Source organism: Oryctolagus cuniculus, chromosome 13, assembly GCF_051225735.1.
Source record: "Oryctolagus cuniculus isolate XC-2025 breed Fujian yellow rabbit chromosome 13, ASM5122573v1, whole genome shotgun sequence".
In the NCBI taxonomy this organism is placed as follows: Eukaryota; Metazoa; Chordata; class Mammalia; order Lagomorpha; family Leporidae; genus Oryctolagus; species Oryctolagus cuniculus.
In genome coordinates this window covers 34,819,992-34,845,601 of record NC_142879.1, presented here as the reverse complement: position 1 = coordinate 34,845,601, position 25,610 = coordinate 34,819,992, and the positions used below count along the sequence as shown (strand labels likewise).

General features: G+C 41.6%; 1 long non-coding RNA gene and 1 pseudogene across 1 annotated transcript in view; one reads left to right on the top strand and one right to left on the bottom strand.

Moving 5' to 3' along the window:
- The window catches only part of LOC149122538 (uncharacterized), a 77,914-nt gene that overhangs the window by 22,680 nt on the left and 29,624 nt on the right, over positions 1-25,610 (bottom strand). The window lies entirely within an intron of this gene.
- LOC100339412 (transmembrane protein 19-like) lies at positions 13,487-14,777 on the top strand (annotated as a pseudogene).

Here is a 25,610-nt window from a genome sequence, read left to right as displayed (position 1 = left end):
ACCAACTGAGGCCAGCACTGTGGCTCAATAGGCTAATCCACCATCTGCAGGGCTGGCACACTGGGTTCTAGTCCCGGTCAGAGTGCCTGATTCTGTCCCGGTTGCCCCTCTTCCAGTCCAGCTCTCTGCTGTGGCCTGGGAGTGCAGTGGAGTATGGCCCAAGAACTAGGGCCCTGCACCCACATGGGAGACCAGGAGAAGCACCTGGCTCCTGGCTTCGAATCAGCGCGGTGCGCCGGCCATTGGAGGGTGAACCAACGGAAAAGGAAGACCTTTCTCTCTGTCTCTCTCCCTCACTGTCCACTCTGTCAAAAAAAAAAAAAAAAAAAAAAAAAACTGAGAAGGCAATAATGATGATGATGGTGATGATAAAAGCCTCATCTTTACCATGAGGACTATGAAGAAGTACATGAATTGCACTGTGTCCGTGCTCTGTTCATATCCCCATGGAAACCTAAACTGCAACAACTGAACATAAGGAAACAATAAGTGAGCAAGAAAAAAAACATATAAATAGCACTAGACAATAATACAATAGGTTTCTCTCACAGGCTGGGCTCCCAAGATGAGAATTTATGGGAGAGTAATTTGGGGAACGGAGAAGTGTGGCCCGAAGGAAAATCCCACAGAGGTAACTTTGGTTCAGTCTTGCAGAGGAGTTTTAGAGATGGTGTTCTGGTCAGGAGCAAGGAGCTAGAGAATTTATACCTCCCCCTCCCCATCATAGGTTATAAGGCATGTTGGAACAGGTGGGGTTTGGGGGGTAGTCATCAATTTCCGGTCACTTCCTGCTATCTGTGCTAGCAAGCAAAGGGGTTATAACCCTCTCGGTGAGCACAGCCTTTCCACAAAAAGAAGTTGGTTCTGGCTCTGGGGAGTGGAGACACACCAGTGTGCACATCAATGTGCCTAGAAGTGACCAAGCACGTTAATGTATGTGAGTGGAGCACTGACAACATTTAACACCTCTACCATGGTGGCATTGGGCTGTATATGACTGATTGGCAAGTTAATTATATAGGCAATTATTTCTAAAATGGATCAGAGAAAGAAGAGAGTCCCTGAAAGTGGAAGCATCTGCTCTGCCCCACTTCCCACAAATTTCAGATAGACTTGTCCCAGTTCATTGTCACCTGAGGCAACGCATATTTGGGGAAAATAAGAGATTTAATACCTGACACCACTGACTGAAATAAAGTCCAGATGAATTTAAAAATTATTCCAAAACATATTTTAGAAGAAAATATGGTGGAATATTTCTCTTACTTTGGGATATGGAAATAACTCCTAAACAAAGTAAAAATAAAAACACAAAGGAAAATCACGATAGATTGCATCAATTTAAAAAGTCAATACACCAAAAGATAGCATAAAAACGTTATATGACAAAGAAACACATTGCAACACACTTAAATGACTAATAATGAATATTTAGCATATATTGGATCCTTACAAATCAGTAAAGAAATAGCCTACTTTAAAAATAGACAAAAATTGGAAAGGGAAATTTAGAGAAGAAAAATTACAAACAAATAATAAATAAAATGGTATTCAGATTCATTATCTTCTCAAAAGTGAAAACCAAAATCAGTACAAAATTTGCCTATTAAAGTGGGATTTAGGGGCTGAGCCATGGTGCAGCAGGTTAATCCTCCGCCTGTGGTGCCAGCATCCCATATGGGTGCTGGTTCTAGTCCCAGTTGCTCCTCTTCCATTTCAGCTCTCTGCTGTGGCCTGGGATAGCAGTGGAGGATGGCCCAAGGGCTTGGGCCCCTGTACCCGCGTGGGAGACCAGGAAGAAGCAATTGGCTCCTGGCTTCAGATCAGTGCAGCTCCGGCCGTTGCGGCCATTTGGGGAGTGAACCAATGGAAGGAAGACCTTTCTGTCTCTCTCTCACTGTCTGTAACTCTACTTGTCAAATAAATAAATAAAATCTTAAAAAAAATAAAGTGGGATTTAAAATATCAAACATTTGAACAGATACTGACAGATTATATAAAATGTGGAGGGTAGTAATCTGAAAGATCAATTTTTAAAAATGCATAATATTCTTTAATCTAGCACTTTCTCCATCCTCAAGAAACACTTACATATCTTCAGAAAAATGAATTTAGAAGAATGTTCATTATTGGCTATATAGGAAGTAGTCAAATCATATATATCACAGATACAGTACAAAACACTGGTTACTATTTTAAGAAGGAAGTAGAATTGCATGTGAAGATGTGTAAAACTAAGAAGACCTACTGTTAATTGTAAGCTGAAAAATGGACTATGTATTATGATCACATGTATAAAACAAATAAATAGCAAACAACTTTGAGTGGTGTGTCATGTATATGTGTAAATGAATTAAAGAAAGTCTCAAAGATATCTTAGTCCACTTGGGATGATGTAACAAAGTTATATTACAAAATAATGGGTGATTCACAAGCAGCAGAAATTATTGCTTATATTAGGCTGGTGCCATGGCGCACTAAGTTAATCCTCCTTATGGGCACTGGTTCCAGTCCCGGCTGCTCCCCTTCCAATCCAGCTCTCTGCTATGGCCTGGGAAAGCAGTAGAAGATGATGACCCAAGTGTTTGGGTCCCTGCACTCACATGGGAGACCAAGAAGAAGCACCTGGCTCCTGGCTTCGGATTGGCGCAGCTCCAGCTGTTGCAGCCATTTGAGGAGTGAACCAACAGAAGGAAGACCTTTCTCTCTGTCTCTCCCTCTCACTCTCTGTAACTCTACCTCTCAAATAAAATAAATAAAATCTTAAAAATAAAAGAAATTATTGCTTATAGCTCTGGTGGCCCTGAAATCCCAGATTAAGGAGCCAGCAGATCCAGTATCTGGCAAGGGTCTGTTGCGGTGTTCTTGTATGACAGAAGGGACACAGGGGCTCTCTAAGGCCTCTTTTATAAAGGCACTAATCCTATGAGGTGTCGCTCCTCCGCGGGCTCGCGGGAGAACGACACCGGACCAGACGCTGTTGTTTAAGCCAATGACTCTGCGTTGTGCGCTCAAGTTTGCTCCTGTGCTAACCGCATTCTAACCGCACTCCACTTGGTGTGTGTCCGCATTCTTGTTATTCTTTGGGCGCGTGGTGTGAGATGTCCGCGGCGCCTCGCAGCACATAAACGAATCCATCCGCGCCGCTTCTATCTCGCCTTTATGGTCCTCTCCCACCAATCCGTGCTCTGCTGCCCATGTGCTGAGCACGCTGTTCTCCTCCAATCAGAGGTTGGATCAGGAATCAGCTAATTGACGAAGCAGCTGTGTAAGATTTGTTTCCTCCCTCTCAGCGCCATATGGTGGGAGATCAGGTGCACAGAGTTAGTCTCAATAGTCTCAGTAGTCTAGTCTAGTCTCGGTAGTCTCAGTACTTATTTCGCCATGTTGTGGGAGACGGGCCCTCTCCCCACAGGGCCCTGCTCCCCACAATGAGGGATCTGCCTTCATGACCTAGCCAACTCCTAAAGTTCCTACTTCTAAAACCGTCATCTTGGGTATTGGGCTTACGAATTTTGAGGCCACACAAACATTCAGACCATCACAGATGTCCACCAAAACGTTGATTCTCCCCTTAAGGTAAATGAGAGTGGGAGGAATGAAGATACTCACATTTCTGTCCATGTGTTTCTTGTATTGGATATTATCTGAATCATTTATATCAAGGATGTATCTAAATAATGAGAGCATAAATGTACTAATGGTATAAACCTGCCAACAGTGTTGTTCTCTTTGGTCCTAGCTCTTCCTCTACGCTACTTGACAAAAGACAACCAGAAAGGATGTAAGTAGGGGGTAGACCTGGTGAGAACTGGTAACATAAGACTCATTTCACACATTCAAGAGACAATTCCAATTTTAGTGAAATACTATATAGTACAGAACAGTCCCTTCAATAAGAAATAAATGTATTAAATCCTTTCTGTCTATATTTCACATGCATATACAAAGACACATATTAATTTTCCCCAAATAGTTGTTAACTATTATAATCATAGTTATAATTATAGCTCATGATAATGTTGTTATAAGTGTGAAGTGGTGAAAAATTTTCATCACCCTGCATAAGTAAAAATATGCATTTTCTCAAACTTTCTGGGTCACCATGCCAACTATTAGAACAACATTAGTATGCTAATTGGATGATTTCAACAATTTAAGACAAGCTTTTCTTCCCCATCCTATAAATGCCATAGTCTGCAATTGCTTATACAGAGATGAAAGAAATGGGTGTGAGGAAGAGAGAGAGAAAGTGAGAGAGTGTTTAGGAGCTAACTACACACAGGTGGGTGGAATACTGTCTTCCCATTTTAGATGTAGAGAAGAACTAACCTAGATAAATGTCTGTGAGTTCATTTGTTCAGGAGGTAATGGATCATCACAAGAGGGAACTAGAACATGGGGCCAACAGATTCATGGAGATGCTTATAGCTTCAATGGAGAGGGCAGGGGACGGTGATACTAAAAATGGAGGTGCAGACTGAGTGAATCAAGAAAAGCAGGATCCGGGAAAGTAAAAGCAGAGATAGATCAATTCTTCTGGTCAAAGGAAAGGAGCTAGTTTATGGAAATCTGGGTGTGTGATCCAGAGAAAAGACAATAAAGTACCTGAGGTACTGGGGTCAGAATCACTGCACATCTTAAACATTAAAAAAAAAAAAAAAAGATTGTGAGATGTGGCAGGACCCCTTCCATATGGAATTCCCAAGAAAAACAATACTTATGTATCAACAAAATAAAATATGGGAATTAGCGAAAAATTTTTCAAAAATATTTTGAAAAATATTCTGCCTCACTTTTCCTGGCCTATCTAGAATATTCTTGGGCCACCTCATAGGTTTCTGTGGGATTACCATCAATTCTGAGACCTGAGCTAGATACCAGCCACAGAAAGCACTTGTCCTCAGGAACAAGAGGACTGAGAGAGTCCCCCTGAATGGCTTGGAGTTGAAAGCAAAGTGCTTGTTCAAAGACAGTAAAACAACACTGGGCCACCTAAGGCAGGTTAAGTTAAGATAAAAGTAGTAATGGCCATGAAAAATTGGGTAGAACTGCTGGGAGAGATTTTTCCATTTACAAGTGGAAACATGAGGTGACCATGACCAAAGGCAAACTCAAATCTGCCATAAAAGGTGCATTGGGTCATCCCCTAGTGTCATCTAGTTCCAGAACCTGAGCTTCATGACAGATTTCTTCTCCAGGTCCTTGGGAGGTTCAGAGAGCAATGACCATATCAGCAAAATGGAGCACAGACTCAAGAAGCCAAGCCGCTCCCAGTAGCTGTAAGCTCATCCTCATACCATGACTGTCCAGTGGCTGCTTCACGCCCCTCAGAGCCCCTGCTCAGCACTGACTGGGAACACCCACAATGTCGTGAGGCAGCAGCTTAAGCTGCTGTTTGCGACACCTGCATCCCATGTCAGAGGGTTCAGAGGGTTTGAGTCTCGACTACTCTGCTTCCAGCTCAGCTTCCTGAAAAGGCAGCAGACTAAGGCTCAAGCACTTGGGCCCCTGCCATCCATGTGGGAGACCCAGATGGAGGTCCTGGCTTCTGGATTCAGCCTAGCACAGGGCTGGCTGTTGCAAACATTTGGGGAATAAACCAGCAGATGGAAGATCTCTCTCCCTCCCCGCTCCTTTCTCTTTCTCCCACTCTCTGACACTCTGCCTTCAAATAATAAATATTCTTTAAAAAAGAATGATATAATGTAGTACACAGTGCTATTCTCTACCTCTTCTTCATGCGTACTCATTTTCCAGGTTTCACATGTAGATCCTCAAAATTCTCTCCATTGTATCAAGCATCCAGTTTTCTAAACCCTGACATGTCTCGCTTTCTTGGCAACAGTCCATCTTTTCAAATAACGGCATCCTGGCTTCACTTCAGGTTTAAAATCCATTGAAGTCAAATTGATATACACCTTCATGATGATAAACTGATTAAAGTCAATAATCAAATTCACCTGTTTGTTTGTAGTTGTAACATCAAATAATTATTTCCAGGGCTTTAAAATTAATTCTTCTCAATTAAATTTTACTTTAAAAACATTTATTTATTTATTTGAAAGGCAGAGCAACAAAAACAGAAACAGAGACACACAGGGAAGAGCTCATCAATTAGGCCATTCCCCAAATATTGCAACCACTGCTGTCTGTGGCTAGGCTGCGGCCAGGCCAGGGCTGAAGCAGGGAGCCCAGAATGGAACCCATGGAATGTTCAGGAACTTAATTATGAAAACTATCACCACTGCTTTCCAGGGTCTGCATAGTAGGAAGCTGGAGTCAGGAGGCTGAGCCAGGAATCAAACCCAGGTATTCTGATGTGGGATTTGGCTAACTTAATCACTAAGCTAAATGCTTGCTCCTTAAATCCTTTTTAAAATTGGTTCAGTCTGGTGGATTTTAGCTCTGAAGCAAGCCATATCTTTGCACTGGGACAGGCCCACTCCTCAACCACAAAAGGATTATTCCATTCTTAAATGGGTTCTAGGGGCTGCTGCTATGGCAGCCTCCTCCTGTGGCACCAGCATCCCATATGGGCACTGGTTTGAGACCTGGCAGCTCAACTTCCAATCTAGCTCCCTGATAATGTTCCTTGGGAAGAAGTGGAAGATGGTCTAAGGGCTTGGGCCCCTGCACCCATGTGGGAGACCTAGAAGAATCTCCTGGCTCCTGGCTTCAGATTGACTCAGCTCCAGCCATTGTGGCCATTTGGGGAATGAACCAGCGGATAGAAGATCTTTCTTTCTGTCTCCCTCTCTGTCTGTAACTGACTCTCAAATAAATAAATAAATAAATAAATAAATAAATAAAATCTTTAAAAAATCGGTTATATTTCTGCAAATATACTTTGTCTTTACAAGGTGGACATGTATTACTTAAACTTCAGGATGTAAAGTCATTCTACTATCACTTTATTCAAACACATTGAATGTTAGAAAAACACAGAATTACAGAAAAAAGAAGACTCTATAATACCATATCTGGATGGTCAAAATTTCAAGGTGGTCCTTACCAGAAACATATATTTCAAAAAGTCCTGCTTCTGGTACTCTCATGAAAGGCAGGATAAATTAACCCAATTCTAGCAAGTAAGGTGAAAAATAGAAGTCTTTACATTTACTGTCCATTTGTTCTTTAGAAGTTTTTTCCCCTGTGGTATTAGACAGCAAATATAAAAAGCTCCTGACTGTACCTTGATTTAGTTTGTTTTTTTCTACATGTGCTTGATGGTCTCAAAGAAGTTATAATGGTCTCATGTCAGGTGAAATGAACCATGTCATAGTCCTAAGAGATGGATGATGAATCGGACCTGATAGGATGACCTTGAAGTTCAGAAGCTCTAGATGAATCATTCCATGGGCAAATAAATTATGTGCTTCCCAACATTCTATTATAATTTATTTAGGAGGGGTTGATGATTGAGTTATTTATACTCATCATTTCCTAACACATCACCATCAATGGTCTATGCAAAGCCATTTCCCTCTATATTTTATTCCATTCATTCAATAATAAATATTTGCAAAACAGATGCTTTCTGCCAGGTGCTGTTCTAGGAAGTAGGGTTATAACATCAACAAAACAAAGATGGTTGTTTTTATGGAGTTTTACATTCTAGTAAGGTCAGACAGATAATGAATAATACAGTAAAAAAGCAAATTACGTAGCATATTAGAAAATGCTATGTACCGGCCGGCGCCGCGGCTCACTAGGCTAATCCTCCGCCTAGCGGCGTCGGCACACCGGGTTCTAGTCCTGGTTGGGGTGCCGGATTCTGTCCCGGTTGCCCCTCTTCCAGGCCAGCTCTCTGCTGTGGCCAGGGAGTGCAGTGGAGGATGGCCCAGGTGCTTGGGCCCTGCACCCCATGGGAGACCAGGAAAAGCACCTGGCTCCTGGCTCCTGCCATCGGATCAGCGCGGTGCGCCGGCCGCGGCGGCCATTGGAGGGTGAACCAACGGCAAAGGAAGACCTTTCTCCCTGTCTCTCTCTCTCACTGTCCACTCTGCCTGTCAAAAAATAAAATAAAAAATAAATAAATAAAAAAAGAAAATTATATGTACCATGGAAACCCTGATAATGTACTTTCAAAATACAATGCAAATGTAGATTCTAAAATCAGAATGCATGAGAACCAGGAAACATACCTTTCAACCAGAATTGTCATAGTGGCTACATTAAAAAAAAAAAAGTCACTTTATTTCTAAACTCCATGGTAAACATTCATAAAAGAGAACAAGTATAGACAGAGAAACTTGGGAAGACATGCTCTGTTTCAACAGTTCTTAGAGTTTCAAAATATTTTAACAGGACCTTTAAACCCACCCTTGGATAGTCTGAGAGGGACATTGCTTAATCATTGACTACAGTTACTATCTTTTATACCATAATATATTTTTTTTCTTCAAATGAAAGCCAGACAGCTTTAGCCAGATCTTAAGTTTCAATTCTAGAGTACTCTGACAAACTCAGAAAGGTTCATTTCAACTATTGTTAATGCAGAAAGGAAACAGAACAGAAATGCAGAAAGTCCCCTCTTTTTTACACGCTATAGTCCATTTAATAAAGTGCACCCATGTGCCTGGGGAACCTGGTAATTGGAATTCATTCTTGTGGTCCTATCTTATCTGTTTCCCCCGAGAGCTATGAGCCCCTTTAAAGCAGGAACTATCATTTTTGTTTTTTAATTCTTGGAATCTATCTCAGTGCTTGCATAAAATAATCAATTTAAAAACATTTCAAGAATGAATAAACAAATGTTCTGTAATGCTGCTGGAACTGTACCCACTGCTCTAAGTGAAAGAATTAAATAAAAAAAAAAAAAGAATTGAAGGGGTTGATAAGGAATTCAATTCCCTTATTTAAACACAACTATTTAAATAATTTATGCAACCTTCACATATCATATGTTTAAATCCACTTCTTGAAGGTAACTTGGCTGTGGTGGTTGTTGTGGTTATCTTTCTCTGGAGTCCATTCTTGCCTTGTCTCTTCTGCTCAGCTGTAGGCAGGAACGAGTTTCCTCCTCAACATCCAGCCCCAGCTAGTCACAGACTCAAAGCTGAGTAAGGCTGGCAGCACATTTTCATTAGCATGTGTGTTGAGTGGGGTGGAACAGAATGAAGTGAGGGTGTAAAGGGAAGATGTGAGTTAGTCTTACTGCTCTCACATGACATGATGGGGGTGAACTAAGGGTATCTCTCTATCAGCCAAGATATCCGTAGGGAATGCTGTGATGTGCCACCCAGATCCTCCCTTCAGAAACTGCCATCAGCCAAAGGGAGCTTGTTTGCCCAAGACTACAACCTTTCTTTGGGTGTAGCCAATATCCAAGAGTTAATCAATATGATGGCAAAAACCTGGTTCCTTTGCCCCATTTGGACACCTTTAAGTGTCAACAATGTTGTCAATTGCTATTAAATGCATTTTTTTTTTTTACTTGGAGTTTCACAGCTCACTGTAGGACTGAGAGCTCTGTTACAATGGCATTGCAATTTCACTTCTCTCTCTGTCAAAACTCATATCCTTATGGGTGTTGTTCCCAAGAGTACTCCCAAATAAGCTTCCTGCATACAAATCTTCATCTCAGCCACACCCACCCCCCACAAAAGTTATTCCATGAAACAGTGCTAGCTATACTCCGCTCCTATGTCTGATGGGTGCTTCAAATCTTAGTTTAAGTGGTGATCAAAATCCTTCTGTAGACCTTACCTGTCTCTTCCACAGTTAGACTCTCCATACTTTTAGCAGGTGGACAAGTAGATTGTTATTAAAATAACAATCAAATATAAAATTTTTAAAATTCCTATTGTCAAGAACCCCTACCACTGCACCTCTTTTAAAAACAGAAGTAGCCACTCAAGACTGTTGGAAATTGGATATTCTGGCTACAAATTTTGTATTTGATCAGTATTCTGTGTTGATACAATTTAACTTTTTCTTCCTCCCCTAAAGGCTATATTCCTCAGTTGATCCCACAATGATCATAAGTCCAACCTTCTCTACTACAATACATTGACAATAATCAATATACAAGGTAATATTTTTATATAAACCAGTGTCTCTGATCTCTTTGGGAAAAAACTTTACCCAGAAAAGATCTGCAACCATGAAAATCATGGCATAAAATACATTTATTAATATGGAAAGAGGTTTACATAATAAAGCTAAGTACAAAAATCAGAATACTGAACTATATAAAAAGATGTATTTATATGAATTTTTTTGGCATAGACACACAGAGATTTCTAGAGAGATCATCAACATGTTGCCAAATAGAATTTGGAATCACACATTTTTCAGAATTGCTTGAATTTTTCTTCTACATTCTCAAGAAGAATGAAATTATTTTGAACACTTCCTACCGAAAATACTTCTACCTTCATATCATTTTTCTACTCTCCCACCATATTTTTTTGGGGGGGGGGACAGGCAGAGTGGACAGTGAGAGAGAGAGAGACAGAGAGAAAGGTCTTCCTTTTCCGTTGGTTCACCCTCCAATGGCCATTGTGGCCGGCGCGCTGCAGCCGGCGCAGCGCACTGATTCGAAGCCAGGAGCCAGGTGCTTCTCCTGGTCTCCCATGCGGGTGCAGGGCCCAAGCACTTGGGCCATCCTCCACTGCACTCCCAGGCCATGGCAGAGAGCTGGACTGGAAGAGGGGCAACCGGGACAGAATCTGGTGCCCCGAACAGGACTAGAACCCAGGGTGCCAGCGCCGCAGGCAGAGGATTAGCCTATTGAGCCATGGCGCCAGCCCTCTCCCACCATATTTTTACATTCTTTCATAAAAAGGATTCAGACCCCTGTTCATAGCATTAATCACAGTAGCCAAGAAGTGAAAGCAATGCAAGTGTTAGTCAACGGATGAACAAAATGTAGAATATACACACAAAAGAAAGTATTATTTAGGCTCAGAAGATGATGTATAACTTATGCTTTAAATGTGATGTTCATTTTAAAGAAACCTAGAATGAAAAGGTAATATTTTATATTTACCCCAGATATTTACTATTTCTGATGCTCTTCGTTCCTTCCTAAAGATCCACTTTTCCATTTTCTTTGTACCTAAAGAACTTCCTTTAGCATTTGTTGTAGTGTAAGTCTGATGAATTCAAGCAATTTTCTTTTATCTAAAAAACAGGTACATGAAAAGACGCTCAGCATCGCTAATCATTGGGGAAATGCAAATTAAAACCACAATGAGATTGCATCTCACTCCAGTAAAATTGGCTATTATCAAAAAGACAAATGATGACAAAGTGTTGGCAAGGATGTAGAGAAAAGGAAACACTTGGACACTATTGGAGGAAATACGTAAATTAGTAAAAACCATCGTAGAAAACCTGTGGATGCTCCTCAGAAAACTAAAATAGAACTACCATATTTCACTCTTGGGTACATATCCAAGGGAAATGAAACCCATCTGTCAAAGTGACATCTATATTCTCATGTTCAGTGCAGCACTATTCACAATAGAAATTCATGTGTTCATCCACTGATAAATGGATAAAGAAAACGTAGTGTATTTATACCGCAGAATATTACACAGCCATAAAAATATGAAATTTTGTCATTTTCAACAACATGGTGGAACTGGAGGTCATTGTGTTAAGTGAAATGAGGCAAGGATAGAAAGACAAATATCACATGATGTCAATCAAAGGTGGAGTCTAAAAAACATAGGTGATCTCATAGAATTTAAAGATAACAGTTGTTTCCAAAGGCAAGGGAGGAAATCAAGGAGAAAGGATTGTGGAAAGGTTGATTGACAGGTACTTGGTTATAGCCAGATAGGAGTAAGAGGTGCTTGGGTTCTATTGCATAGTAGGGTGACTATAGATAAAGTTAATATACTAAATCTTTCTCTGTAACAAAAAAACCTAGAAGTTAGGATTTGGGGTGTTTTCACCATAAAGGAATATTAAATGTTTGAAAGAATAAATATATTTATTCTGATTGGACATTACATAATGTATACATGCAGTGAAACATCACAAAACACTCTAGGAATATGCATAATTTTTATATATGTGTTAAAATTTTTAGTGGACAAAAAGAGCTTCAGGTCTGTGGCTTACACCTACTGCAAGCTCCAGACTGGGTCAGCTGGGTGCATGCTGGGGTGGATGGGCTAGTTGTTAGTCGCAGCTTTGAGGGTATCTCAGAACTCTAAGGGAGAAACACCTTTTCCTTTAATTGCTCTAAGGACTGCTGCAAAAGAGATGGAGTAGATCTTCTCTCTTTTGGGGGAGGGAGCAAAAAATGGGATTTGTCAGCCATGTTGGTGAAGCCAGACAAAGGCGACTGTGGCTCCAGGATGGTCGGCTCCGTGGGTTCTAAACCTGTATTAATAAAGAGAATGGGAAGGCTGACCCTCTTCCGGCCCTCATACACAATCCCTTCTAACCACCCCATTTTCACAGCTAAGCACAGTAGGGCCTTGGCCTTCCTTGATTGTCTAACCTGTGCCTTAAGGAAGCTTAGCAACCGGCACCTCAGAACAGGCTTAAAATAGCGCGAATGAGTGGGAGAGGGAAATGCAGAACAATTGTGCCTCTGCGGGCTGTTGCTTTCACCTACAATAAGCACATTAACATCAGCTTCCACAGGTTCCTTTGGATCCTAAAGGAAAGGAATGGATTCACCTTAGGCACAAAAAATTTGTGCCAGGAAAACATACCTTTCTTTGTTCAAAGCACTTTGATGCCTCCTGTTTTGACCTAATCAGGCAAACTCAATGACTTAAAATGGACGCTGTTCCAACCATTTTTGATTTTTGTACCTAAAGTTTGTGCTTTTCACTCTGGCCTCAGAATCAGCCCTTAAGGCATTTGGACCTGGCTAAAAAGCCCAAGAGTTTCACAGGCATGGAAAGCCAAGACATTGTGGCAAAAAAAAAAAAAAAAAAAAATGACCTAAATGAAAGATCTCTGTGAGTGAGATCCCAGCGGAAAGAACGGGCCATCAAAGAAGGAGGTACCTTTCTCTGAAGGGAGGAGAGAACTTCTACTTTCAATATGGCCTTGGCTAAATAAGATTGGAGTTGGTGAACTCAAGAGGCTTCCATAGCCTTGGCAGCTCATAACAAGAGCCTGGGGTGATTACTGACATCATAAATAAGAGTGTCAATTGTTAAATCAACAACGGGAGTCACTGTGCACCTGCTCCCCATGTAGGACCTCTGCCCTTAATGTGTTGTACTATGAGAATTAATGTAAAACTACTACTCAAACAGTACTCTATACTTTGTGTGTCTTTGTGGGTGCAGTCTGTTGAAATCTTTACTTAGTAGATACTAAGTTGATCTTTTGTATATAAAGATAATTGAAAATGAATCATGATGAAGAATGGGATGGGAGAGGGAGTGGGAGATGGGATGGTTGCGGGTGGGAGGGAGGTTATGGGGGGAAAAGCTGCTATAATTCAAAAGTTGTACTTTGGAATTAAATAAAAGTTGAAAAGGAAAAAAAAAAAGTTTGTGCTTTCTGGATTATGTCAATGATAGCAAGCACCTGCTATGGTAATTTACGGCCCATTTCTCCTTGGCGTTGGCTGTTTTCTGTTCCTGTTGTGATTGTCTCTAATGGCATTAAAAAGAAAAGTCTGGATCACAGTGGGGCTCTCGGTGGGTGAGTGGTTGGATTTATCTTAACCATTGCAAATTTCAGTTTCTTTACCTCTTTGCTGATGTTTTTCATTTCTTCTTCAAAACTTACTAAATGGAAAGGAGAAACAAAGAAGTGTCTAGATTCAGAATAAAAGGAAGGTGGGCAAAGGAATTGGGTTCAGGTGTTCTGTAATGGTGCCGTGCCTACAGAGCTGGCCCTGCCATTCATGACAGAAAATGGCCCCAGGGAAATCCCAATTGATTTCTCCAAGCAGTACACTGCTTCCTGGATGTGTTTGTCTCTTTTGGCTGTGCTGGCCTGCTCTGCTGGAGACATGTGGGCTTCAGAAGTTGGCCAGGTTCTGAGTAAAAGCCCACCAAGACTGATAACAACCTGGAAGAAAGTTCCCATTGGGACAAATGGAGAAGTTACCATGGTGGGCCTTGCTCCAGTCTCTTTGGTAGTACCTTTGTGGGCATCACATACTTCTTTACACAGTTGGTTTTTTGTGAATGATTTAGACATATCTGCTCCCCAGTGACCAATTATTGCATTTGGGGGTATAGCTATGTTACCAGAACAATTGTGGACTCGTATTTAGGAGCAACAATGCAATTTTCAGGGTTGGATGAAAGCACTGGCATGGTAATCAATAGCCCAACAAATGAGGCAAAGCACATATCAGGGAAACACATTCTTTTTTAAAAAAAAGATTTATTTATTTATTTGAAACTCAGAGTTACAAAGAGAGAGGAGAGGCAGAGAGAGAGAAAGAGAGAGAGAGAGAGAGAGAGAGAGAGAGAGAGAGGTCTTCCATATGCTGGTTCACTCCCCAATTGGCCACAAAGGCCAGAGCTTCGCCGATCTGAAGCCAGGAGCCAGGAGCTTCCTCCAGGACTCCCACGCGGTTGCAGGGGCCCAAAGACTTGGGCCATCTTCTACTGCTTTCCCAGGCCATAGCAGAAAGCTGGATTGGAAGTGGAGCAGCTGGGACTCGAACCAGCGCCCATGTGGGATGCTGGCACTGCAGGTGGTGGCTTTACCCTCTACACCACAGCGCCGGCCCCATGGAAACCCATTCTTGATAACAACGCAGTGAACCTGTTTTCTTCTGTCCGTATGCCCTCTTGCTCCCAACAGTTGCTTAGGGTTTTTGGCAGAGGGAATGAACTTTATTTCCTTTCCACTAGTGAGTTCAGCTAAACTTGTAATTCCAAATTTCATCTGAAGAACAATCCTAATGGAAGAGATTGGAAATGCTAACTTCTCCCATATTCCATTGTGATCGAATTCCACATTTTCCTTTTATTAAGTACCTTGTCACAGCTAACAAGAGAAGCATTCATAGAATTTATACGTATTTCTTTTTTTCTGCTGAATGGAACTTCTTCAACAGTAGTGTATATTTACCCTATATATTACTATATCTGAACTGAAAGTTCCTACAAAGTCAATGTAAGTTTTGTTTTTGCTTGTTTACACGAGTATAATGACTAAGAATGGTGATATTCTAAAATTGTTTTCAGGGCTGGTACTGTGGCGCAGTGGGTTAAAGCCCTGGCCTGAAGCACCGGTATCCCGTAAGGGTGCTGGTTCTAGTTCCGGCTGCTCCTCTTCCAATCCGGCTCTCTGCTATGGCCTGGGATAGCAGTGGAGGATGGCCCAGGTCCTTGGGCCCTTGCACCCTCATGGGAAACCCAGAGGAAGCTCCTGGCTCCTGGCTTCGGATCAGCGCGGCCATCTTGGGAGTGGACCAGCGGATGGAAGACCTTCCTCTTTGTCTTTACCTCTCTCTGTAACTGTCTTAAAAATAACAACAACAATAATAATAAACTCAGACATGTTCAGTGAAAAAAAATTGTTTTCAATTGTAGCAGAGATATGCCACTACTCCAGTGGAATACCTGTTTTAAATGATTTAAGGTAATGTTTATGGAAGCCTTCAGTAAATGCGGTATATTGGACTTCTATTACCTTGCCATTCATAATTGTGAAAAGTGTGGAGATTATGAATTATGTGGCCTACTGCACATTTTTTCCCTTTCTCAGGGTTAGTGATTTAAAAAAAAAGGATCTTTTTCATATGACCATTAGGAAACATAAAAATTATTTTTACTAAAAATTTAAAAATTTATCTCTAAAGGATTGTACCTTATTATACATTACAGTTGCTTTCTGAACAGAAACTATCTTGGTTTCAATATTTTTTGCTTCCTTTAAAAAATGTATAGGAATATGGTATAGCATTAGCATTCTGAACAGTTGAAGTCACTGGAAAATTACTCTAATTTTTTTAATTACTGTTCTGCAAGTTGTGGAAAATGCTATGATTTTCTGTTATATGCCATCTAAGGTATGTTCTCCTTTATATTATAACCTCAACTAAAGTGAACTCACTTTTCAAAAAAAAAAAGAAAAAAAATCTTAAAATCCATGCATTATTTTTTATAACATGCATTTTCCATGAAGTTTGTGAAGACGCCTTTGTATACAAGTAAGGAAGTACAGACATTTTTCATTCACAAAAGATAAATGAGGGGCTGCCGCCCTCAGTACCGGCACCGCATATGGGTGCTGGTTGGAGTCCTGGATGCTCCACTTCTAATTCAGCTCTCTGCCATGGCCTGGGAAAGCAGCAGAAGATGGCCCAAGTGCTTGGGCCCCTGCACCCATGTGGGAGACCCAGAAAAAGCTCCTAGATCCGTAGAAGCCCAGCTCCTGCCACTGGGGCCATGTGGGGAGTGAACCAGTGGACAGAAGACCTTTCTCTCTCTCTGCCTCTCATTACTCTGCCTTTCAAATAAATAAAGACATCTTTAAAAAAAAGATAAATGATCATGATAGCTTGAATAGATACTAAGAATTTTTTTTTTTTTTTTGACAGGCAGAGTGGACAGTGAGAGAGAGAAAGGTCTTCCTTTACTGTTGGTTCACCCCGCAATGGCCGCCGTGGCTGGTGTGCTGTGGTCTGCGCACCGCGCTGATCCGAAGGCAGGAGCCAGGTGCTTCTCCTGGTCTCCCATGCGGGTGCAGGGCCCAAGCACTTGGGCCATCCTCCACTGCACTCCCGGGCCACAGCAGAGAGCCGGCCTAGAAGAGGGGCAACCGGGACAGAATCCGGCACCCTGACCAGGACTAGAACCCGGTGTGCTGGCGCCGCAGGTGGAGGATTAGCCTATTGAGCCGTGGCGCTGGCCCTAAGAAATTGTTTTCTAATGATGCTTTTTCCATTTTGAATTAACACAGTATGTTGGTCAAACCCAACAGACTCAGAATTACTCTGTCAAGAATATCCTGATGTTGATATCCTTAGGGACTATGCCAAATGGGGCAAGTTTTACAATTAGGAGACACAATTATACAAACTGGAATATTCAGAATTAAACTTAAAAAGAGCTATGTAAGTTACTGAGAATTACCAAATGGGGAAAATTTATGAAATAATTATGTAAATCTGCTAAAGTTCTGTTTTATTTACTAAATTTTTCAAGTTTTTGATAAGCTTTCTATAAATTTTGATTCTTTCTATGCTTCAAATTTCAGCACTAACTCAGAATTTGCACAGGAATTAAGTTAGTTCAGTTATTACTTAATTCCCCTTTTCATAAAAATAAAATCCATGGATTGAATACAAATAAAAGAGATTCCATGCCTCATCTGATTAAACAGTATTTTTCTCATTAAAAATTATTTTATATATTGTATTAGTCGGCTTTTCACTGATATAAAAATACCAAAGAGAAGGTATTTATGAAAGAAGGAGATGTATTTTGGCTCATGATTTTGGAGGTTGACAGTCTAAGATCAAAGCCCTATTGATTCAGTTGTCTGGTAAGACTAGAGAATGGTGATGGAGGAGCACGTGCAGAGAACGGATCACATGGTGACCGAGGAAGCAGAGAGGGAGGCTAGGGAAACTCAGCTTATACAATCAACCCTTTTGAGAGAACCACCTTCTGACTAACAGTTTGATGAACTAAGGACCTCCCACTAAACCCACTTCCTGGACAGCATTATTGGATCAAACCTTCACTCTGTTGGTATCATCAATTTATGAGTTTGACCACCTGCGTGATTTGAGGAGCCAAATCATGTTTAATTGATAGCACATATACAGTTGGCTCCTCATATCTAGGGTCTGCAACTGCAGATAAAAATATTTAAAAAAAACCCATTCCCTAAACAATATAGTATAAGACCTACCTACATGACATTTACATTTTATTATATATTATAAGTAATATAGAAATAAAGCATACAGGGGGTATGTATAGGTTATAATCAAAAACTATGACATTTTGTATAAAGAACTTGAGCATCTACTGATTTTGGTAAACTGAGGAGTCCTGAAACCAATTCACTGTGGGATACAGAGGGAAAGCTGTATATATATTTTCAGACCTTTAGTCCATATATAAAGTGATTTGGCCAAATTATCTTAGTTCCTTATATTTTGTTTGGGAATGTTTTATTCCATTTGACTGCTAACTCTGTCCAATGTTAAGTGTTTCTATCAACATCATTTTCTCTCTTTCAGGTACAACTTCTCATCAACCTAATGAGAGCAATTAGATTCAGCTGAAACAGATTCACATATCCCTAAATAAGAGGGTTGCTATGGCCAACCAGTGTTGGAGAGGTCAAAGGCACAGTTTCTTGTCTGACTGACGTATATCCACAGACATACAAACAACAATAGCTCCAAGCCCAGGATTTCAAGCGTCATGGGCCAGGGGAAAAGAGATTCAAACCACTAAAGTGATCAGGAAAGGGTTAAGGCAGGAACACACAGTGGAGCTCAGTAGTCAAGGATGGAGAGAATTTCAACAAGCACAGATGGGGAGAAGGACAGAAAACGATGAGCAAAAGAGAGTGGGCAGAAACCAGGGTGTGCGCAGGAATAGCTAATTGTTCAGTCTGGCTGGAATGCAGAATATTTGTGGGGAATCAGCAACAGAAATAACAAGAAAGGCAGGAAAAACAGGTTAAGTTTGCAGATTACCCATAAATAAGTTCTGAAGAGCCTGAGAACCCTCAAGTGAAGTGATCTCAGGAAGGGACACTGAAAGATGATATTAATCAACTGCTTCATTCCATGTTTTTAAACAGTGGGATAAGAAATTAATAATTCCTGGCTGGCACTGTGGCGTAGCGGGTAAAGTCGCTGCCTGCAGTGCTGGCATCTCATGTGGGTGCTGGTTTGAGTCCTGGCTGCTCCATTTCTGATCCAGCTTTCTGCTGTGGCCTGGAAAAGCAGTGGAGGATGGTCCAGGTCCTTGGGCCCCTGCACCCACGTGGGAGACCCGGAGGAAGCTCCCGGCTCCTGGCTTTGGTTTGGCACAGCTCCAGCCATTGCGGCCGATTGGGGAGTGGGCCAGAGGATGGAAGACCTTTCTCTGCTTCTCCTTCTCTCTCTGTGTGACTCTGACTTTCAGATGGATAAATAAATCTTTAAAAAATAATAATTCCCACTCAGGCACTGAGCAGAGGGAAAAGTGGCTCTTCACATGGTGCAAGGATCTGTTGACCTGAGACATAGGCTTATACTGTGGAGATGATGATCAAGGCTTCTAATCCCCTCTACTCATAAAAACATGCCTTGTTCTAACTCTATGCTCCCTAAACAATCTTACCATGCCACCTTCACAATATTTATCCATTGCCAATAAAATAAAACCCAAATCATATAGTTAGGCATATGCTCACAAGTCCAAATCCAGTTGACTTGTCCATTTCTACTCATCTTATGCTCTCTGCCAAAGAAAAAAGAGACAGACCTTTCAACTGGTCTGGCTCTGTGTCTTGGACTAATATATTCCAACTGAGATGAGGTGAATTTGAGAGCTGTGGGGCAAAGCTGTGTGCCAAAAACAGTACAAGAAGTCAGAATCTAAACACAACCAATGAGTGTGTTCACAAGGATGTACAGAGAGACAGAAGTCAAACGTGGAGACCAGAGTTATTTAGGTAGGCAAACTTAATTCATAGCATGTATAGGAGGCAGAACCTGGAGAAATTCCAAGATTCTGGAGCATTTTCCCAGGGACTTCTTTGCATAGATTTATCTACATTTTGGGGATAATATGAGGCTACTTTAGGAAGCTCATGGATAATGGAATTAAAAGGTTAAGTTTAGAGGTGGGGATCTAGTCGAATGGGTAAGACTCCTGCATCCCATGTCAGAACACCTGTATTTGATTCCCAGTTCTGGCTTCTGAATGCAACTTTTTGCCAATCTAAACCCTGAGAGGCAGTGGTGATGGCTCAAGCAATTGGGTCCTACCACCCACAAGGGAGACCTGGATTATTTTCCAACTCTTTGCTTCAGCCTTTCTGAGCCCTGGCCATTTGGAGACTTGACCAGTGAATAGGAGCACTTTGTCTCCCAGTACCCTCCAATAATTAAAAAAAAAATAAAAACTATGAAAACTAAGTTTATTTTTGGTACAAAATATATTGGAATCCATGCTTTTTTCATAATATGCCTTTTCAATGAACTTATTGAAGACCCCATGTATTATATTAAAATACCTCAGAGAGATGTTGTGAGCACCAATGAACAAGTATCTGTGACATCACCTGTGCATGGGGAGGACACTACTAACAGAAAGAAATGTCCTTCTAAGAATATTTATTCAAGCATTTCCCTCCCCATCATGCATTTCTTCTCTCCTATTTGCTTGTCACACCAGACTTTAGTGTTATGTTTTCCTTGAAGCTTTGCTTGATTCTTCCTGGCTGAAAGAGATTTTTCCTTTTCTACACTGGCAAAGTGCTTTGCACATAATCTTATAGCCAGAGAGATCTTTCTCAAACTAGAAATCCATGCATATGTTTTGACAAGTATGGGGGCCACAGTATTTTTAAATGGATGCTGTTTAGGAAAGTCAGGTTAATGAGCTTACCCTATTTATAGCAATCTATCATAATATATAGTATCTTGGTTTCATGTCTTTTTCCATAACTCATTTCCATTCTTCTAAAGAATAGGAAAGATAGCTCATCTATATGTATAGCTGTTTCTGCCTTAGCAACACGATCAACCCATGATAGTATCTCAGATTATAAATATTTATAGAAAAAATGATCCATCAGTTTTATTTTAAGAAATAGAAAACTATTATTCCATTTTCTGAATTTTGGCTTGATATCATACCTCATCTGTATATTAAAACTTCTATTTTTAATGAAACATAAATATTCTATCATTTTAAAAATTATTTATTTTCATTTTGTTTGAAAGGCAGAGAGAGAAAGAGAAAGAGAGAGAGAGAGAGAGAGAGATATCTTCTCTCCACTGGTTCACATCCCAAATGCCCGAAATAGCTAGGGCTGGGCCATGCTGAAGTCAGGAGACCAGAACTCAGTTCTGGTTTTCACATGAGTGGCAGAACTCAAGTACCTGAGCCATCCCTGATGCTTCCAAGGATGCATATTAGTAGAAACCTGGATGAGAAGGGGATGAGTCAGGACTCAAGCGCAAGAATACAGATATAAGATGTGGCTGTCCCAAATGAGGTCTTAATCACTATGCCAAAAACTTGCCCCAATAATTATTGTAAAATCTGTTTTCTTACACATGTTTTAAATCAACATTTGTTTTCTTCATTAACCAAGGGTTTGTTGTACTTCTATTATTTTATTTCTGCACTAACAGGAATCAAAGTGTGCAATCGCACCCTTGTATCAACCTCTGACTGAAATAAAAGTATCAACCTCTGCTGATCAGTAAATTACCTTTCAAGAGGTAGAACTGGGATAAGAGGAGGAACTAAAATGAATTGGCCAAATCACTTTACAGGTGAACAAAGGGTGTGGATTGAGAAATGGATCTCAATGTGAGCTGCAAATACAAGAAGAGAAAGAGAAAAACAAACAGCAGGAGTTGACAGCAGCATGAAGGTGAGAAACAGGATCCTGTTAAATGAGAGTTCCTGGCTGAAGAAAATGGTTCAAAAATTAATGTCTTGACCCCAGCTTTGTGCTGAATGCTCCTGCTTTGAGGTGTTTAGTGTGTGTCAGGGGGAGAGGGCTGTGAGGACCTAAAGGAGCTCTGCAGGGTTGGACCAGCATTGCAGGGATTTGGAGTCAACTTTACGCTCTTCTTCCCTTTCACAGAAACTACAGGTGTACCAAGCAGTGCACCCATCATCATTACTCCACTATCTGCATCGTTCAGGCCTGTTTGGGCTACTTGCTTCTTAATGTCTCTTTAATGATATTAAGAACCAAGGAGGATGGCCCAAGTGCTTGGGCCCTGCACCCCATGGGAGACCAGGATAAGTACCTGGCTCCTGCCATCGGATCAGCGCAGTGCGCCGGCCGTGGCGGCCATTGGAGGGTGAACCAACGGCAAAGGAAGACCTTTCTGTATCTCTCACTATCCACTCTGCCTGTAAAAAACAAACAAACAAACAAACAAAAAAAAAAGAACCAAGTCTGGGGATGCTACTATATTAGGATATCAGTTCAGCTGTTGTAACAAAGGACAGATAAAAGTGGTTAAAATCACGAGTTTGTCTTTCTGAAACAGGCCAAGAGTGAGCCCTGGAAGTTCCATGGCAGCAGCGGCCCTGACTACTTCGATCCTTGCTCTTATTCCTCAATGCTGTTCCTGCCTCATGGTGGCTGCTCTAGCTCCCTACCGGGATTCACTTTCTACCTGCAGGAAGGAGAGGAAAAGGGGTATGCACATGCCTTTTACTTCAAGGACAAATCCTAAAAGCTGCACACATTACTTCTACAGACATTGCACTGGTCCACATCCAGCCACATGCTTTGTTCACATTCAAGAGAAGCTGGAAATGTGGTCTTTAGCAAAGTGGTCGCAGAAACAAATAACACAGGGTCTTGATCTCTGTCATAGAGGCTTGTGAGCTCTCTGTTAGGTCCCTGGTGTGTCTAGTAGTGCTTTTTTTTTTTTTTTTTTTTTTTTTTTTTTTTTTTTAAACAGGCAGAGTGGACAGTGAGAGAGTGAGAGAGAGAGAGGGAGAGAGAAAGGTCTTCCTTTTTGCCATTGGTTCACCCTCCAATGGCCGCCGCAGCTGGAGCACTGTGGCTGGCGCACCGTGCTGATCCAAAGCCAGGAGCCAGGTGCTTCTTCTGGTCTCCCATGCGGGTGCAGGGCCCAAGGACTTGGGCCATCCTCCACTGCACTCCCAGGCCATAGCAGAGAGCTGGCCTGGAAGAGGGGCAACCGGGACAGAATCCGGCGCCCCGACCAGGACTAGAACCCGGTGTGCCATGCCGGCGCCGCAGGCGGAGGATTAGCCTAGTGAGCCGCAGCGCCGGCCAGTAGTGCTCATTTCTACCAGAGCTGAAAGCACTTGAGACAGTGAGAGAGAGGCAGAATGCAGTGGGGGTTCTGGTCTATCTAGAGCAGATCCTTTTCTAAAATATATGTCATGGACCAGGAATAAAGAAAAGTTAATAAATTTGGAGAAAGTTGTTTATACAACTTCATAAGCTCTAAAAGTATCACCAAACTTCATAAATTGCCAAGAGGGATAATACCTGACTTTAGAGCTATTTTTTCTCTAGTCCATATTTTGCTGAATCACATCCCACGAGAGCAGTGTTCTACAGAACATAAGTGAATAGACACTGCTCTGATTGTTTAGCTGGAGTCTTCTTTCCTGTCCTCTCTTTTTCCTGGGTCCACACCTTATGTCTGCTCCAGCCAACATTTGTTGTCAGAATTATGCCTGATATCAAGACTTTCTGCCCAATACTCTCAGCAGCTCAGGTTTATTCTGTGACCAACTGGCCTTCTCTATTCTCAGCCCTGTCCTACTCTCTCCTCCGCAGCCTCATTAGGATTTCCAGAATTTGGGGGGCTAAGAATGGACTTTGCATGTCCCCAGTGAATTTGGTCATTGATTGCTGAACCTCTATTGGATGCCATTGCTCCTGACCACTTTTGCCCACCCTCCTGAAGGTGGAACTCAGAAATAAAACGCATATATGGGTCTATAAGGCAATTTCTTCATGCCAGATATGTGCCTGAAAAATGACCAATCATTTCAGGGGATAGGAGAACAGCTGAACATCTTTTTTTTTTTTTTTTTTTTTTTTTTTTTTTTTTTTTTTTTTTTTTTTTTGACAGGCAGAGTGGATAGTGAGAGAGAGAGACAGAGAGAAAGGTCTTCCTTTGCCGTTGGTTCACCCTCCGATGGCCGCCGCGGCCAGCGCGCTGCGGCCAGCACACTGCGCTGATCCGATGGCAGGAGCCAGGTACTTACCCTGGTCTCCGATGGGGTGCAGGGCCCAAGTACTTGGGCCATCCTCCACTGCACTCCCTGGCCACAGCAGAGAGCTGGCCTGGAAGAGGGGCAACCGGGACAGAATCTGGCGCCCCGACTGGGACTAGAACCCAGTGTGCCGGTGCCGCAAGGCAGAGGATTAGCCTAGTAATCGCGGCGCTGGTGAACATCTTGTTTTAATAAAACAGTAACATTGCTTAATTGATTGAAGTTTCCATTTCTTTCTCTTTTTTTGGTCACTGCAGCAACATCAAATCAAAAAACATCAATTTAATTACTTAATGAAACAAACAAACAAAAAGGCCGGCGCCATGGCTCACTAGGCTAATCCTCCGCCTTGCGGCGCCGGCACACCGGGTTCTAGTCCCGGTTGGGGCACCGGATTCTGTCCCGGTTGCCCCTCTTCCAGGCCAGCTCTTTGCTGTGGCCCGGGAGTGCAGTGGAGGATGGCCCAAGTGCTTGGGCCCTGCACCCCATGGGAGACCAGGATAAGTACCTGGCTCCTGGCTTCTGATCAGTGCAGTGCGCCCGCCGCAGTGTGCCGGCTGCAGCGGCCATTGTGGGGGGGGGGGTGAACCAGCAGTAAAGGAAGACCTTTCTCTCTGTCTCTGTCTCGGTCTCTCACTGTCCACGCTGCCTGTCAAAAAAAAAAAAAAAAAAAAGAAAAAGAAAAAAAGAAAGAAACATAATGATAGGCTTTGATGGAAATAAAAATATTTACAAAACAAAGTGTGTTCTAAATGACAAAAAAAAATTAAAAGATCTCACACTGACTCTGAGTACCCACAATAAAAAAGCCAGCTCACCATTTGATTATTCTGTAAAGAAGCTCATGAAATGACAATTCTGCCCTCATCATACAGCTGTCGATCAATATTTTAGTACCTTTGTTGTAAATACTAAGAATCATCAGACATCTGAAGAAAATTTCTAATCTAACATGAAAAAAAGAACACAAAATAAACAAATAGGTATATTATACATAAAGAAACTTTGAAAAGAACAGAAGGAAAGGACAAAAATTATTTAAACAGGATGAGAATAGATTACTTTCCTTAAAAAAAAAGGGTACAATGTTGTGAAGAGGAACAGTCAGAACACCATCAGGAGTTTTTGAAAAGTAAATTATGAGAGGCCAGCAATGTGGCGTAGTAGGCTAAGCCTCCATCTGTGATGCTGCCATCCCGCATGGGCACCGGCTTGTGTCTTGGCTGCTCCTCTTCTGATCCAGCTCTCTGCTATGGCCTGGGAAATCAGTAGACCCCTTCATCTACATAGAAGACCCAGCAGAAGCTCCTGGCTTCAGATTGGCCCAGCTCCAGCCATTGTGACCATTTGGGGAGTAAACCAGTTGATGGAAGACCTCTCTCTCTCTGTCTCTCCCTCTCTCTGCCTATAACTCTACCTCTCAGATAAATAAATAAAATCTTTTTTAAAAAAAGTAAATTATGAGCTTAATTTTTTGAAACCCAATAGAAGGGTTATATGATACAAATAAATCTCCAATAAAGCAGAGAGGAAAAGACAAAGGATCTTTAAGGAAGGGAGGGATAGAAGGGGGGGGGAGGAAAGGGAGAGGGGAAGAGAGAGAGAGAGAGAGAGAGAGAAAGCAACCACCAGAAGTACAGAAAGTAGAGAAAATAGAAGAAAGAAATTATCAAAGAAATTGTCAAAAAAAAATTCCCCAAATGGAAATACCAATAATTAAAGACAGTGGAGTAATGGTTAATTGTTTTTTCA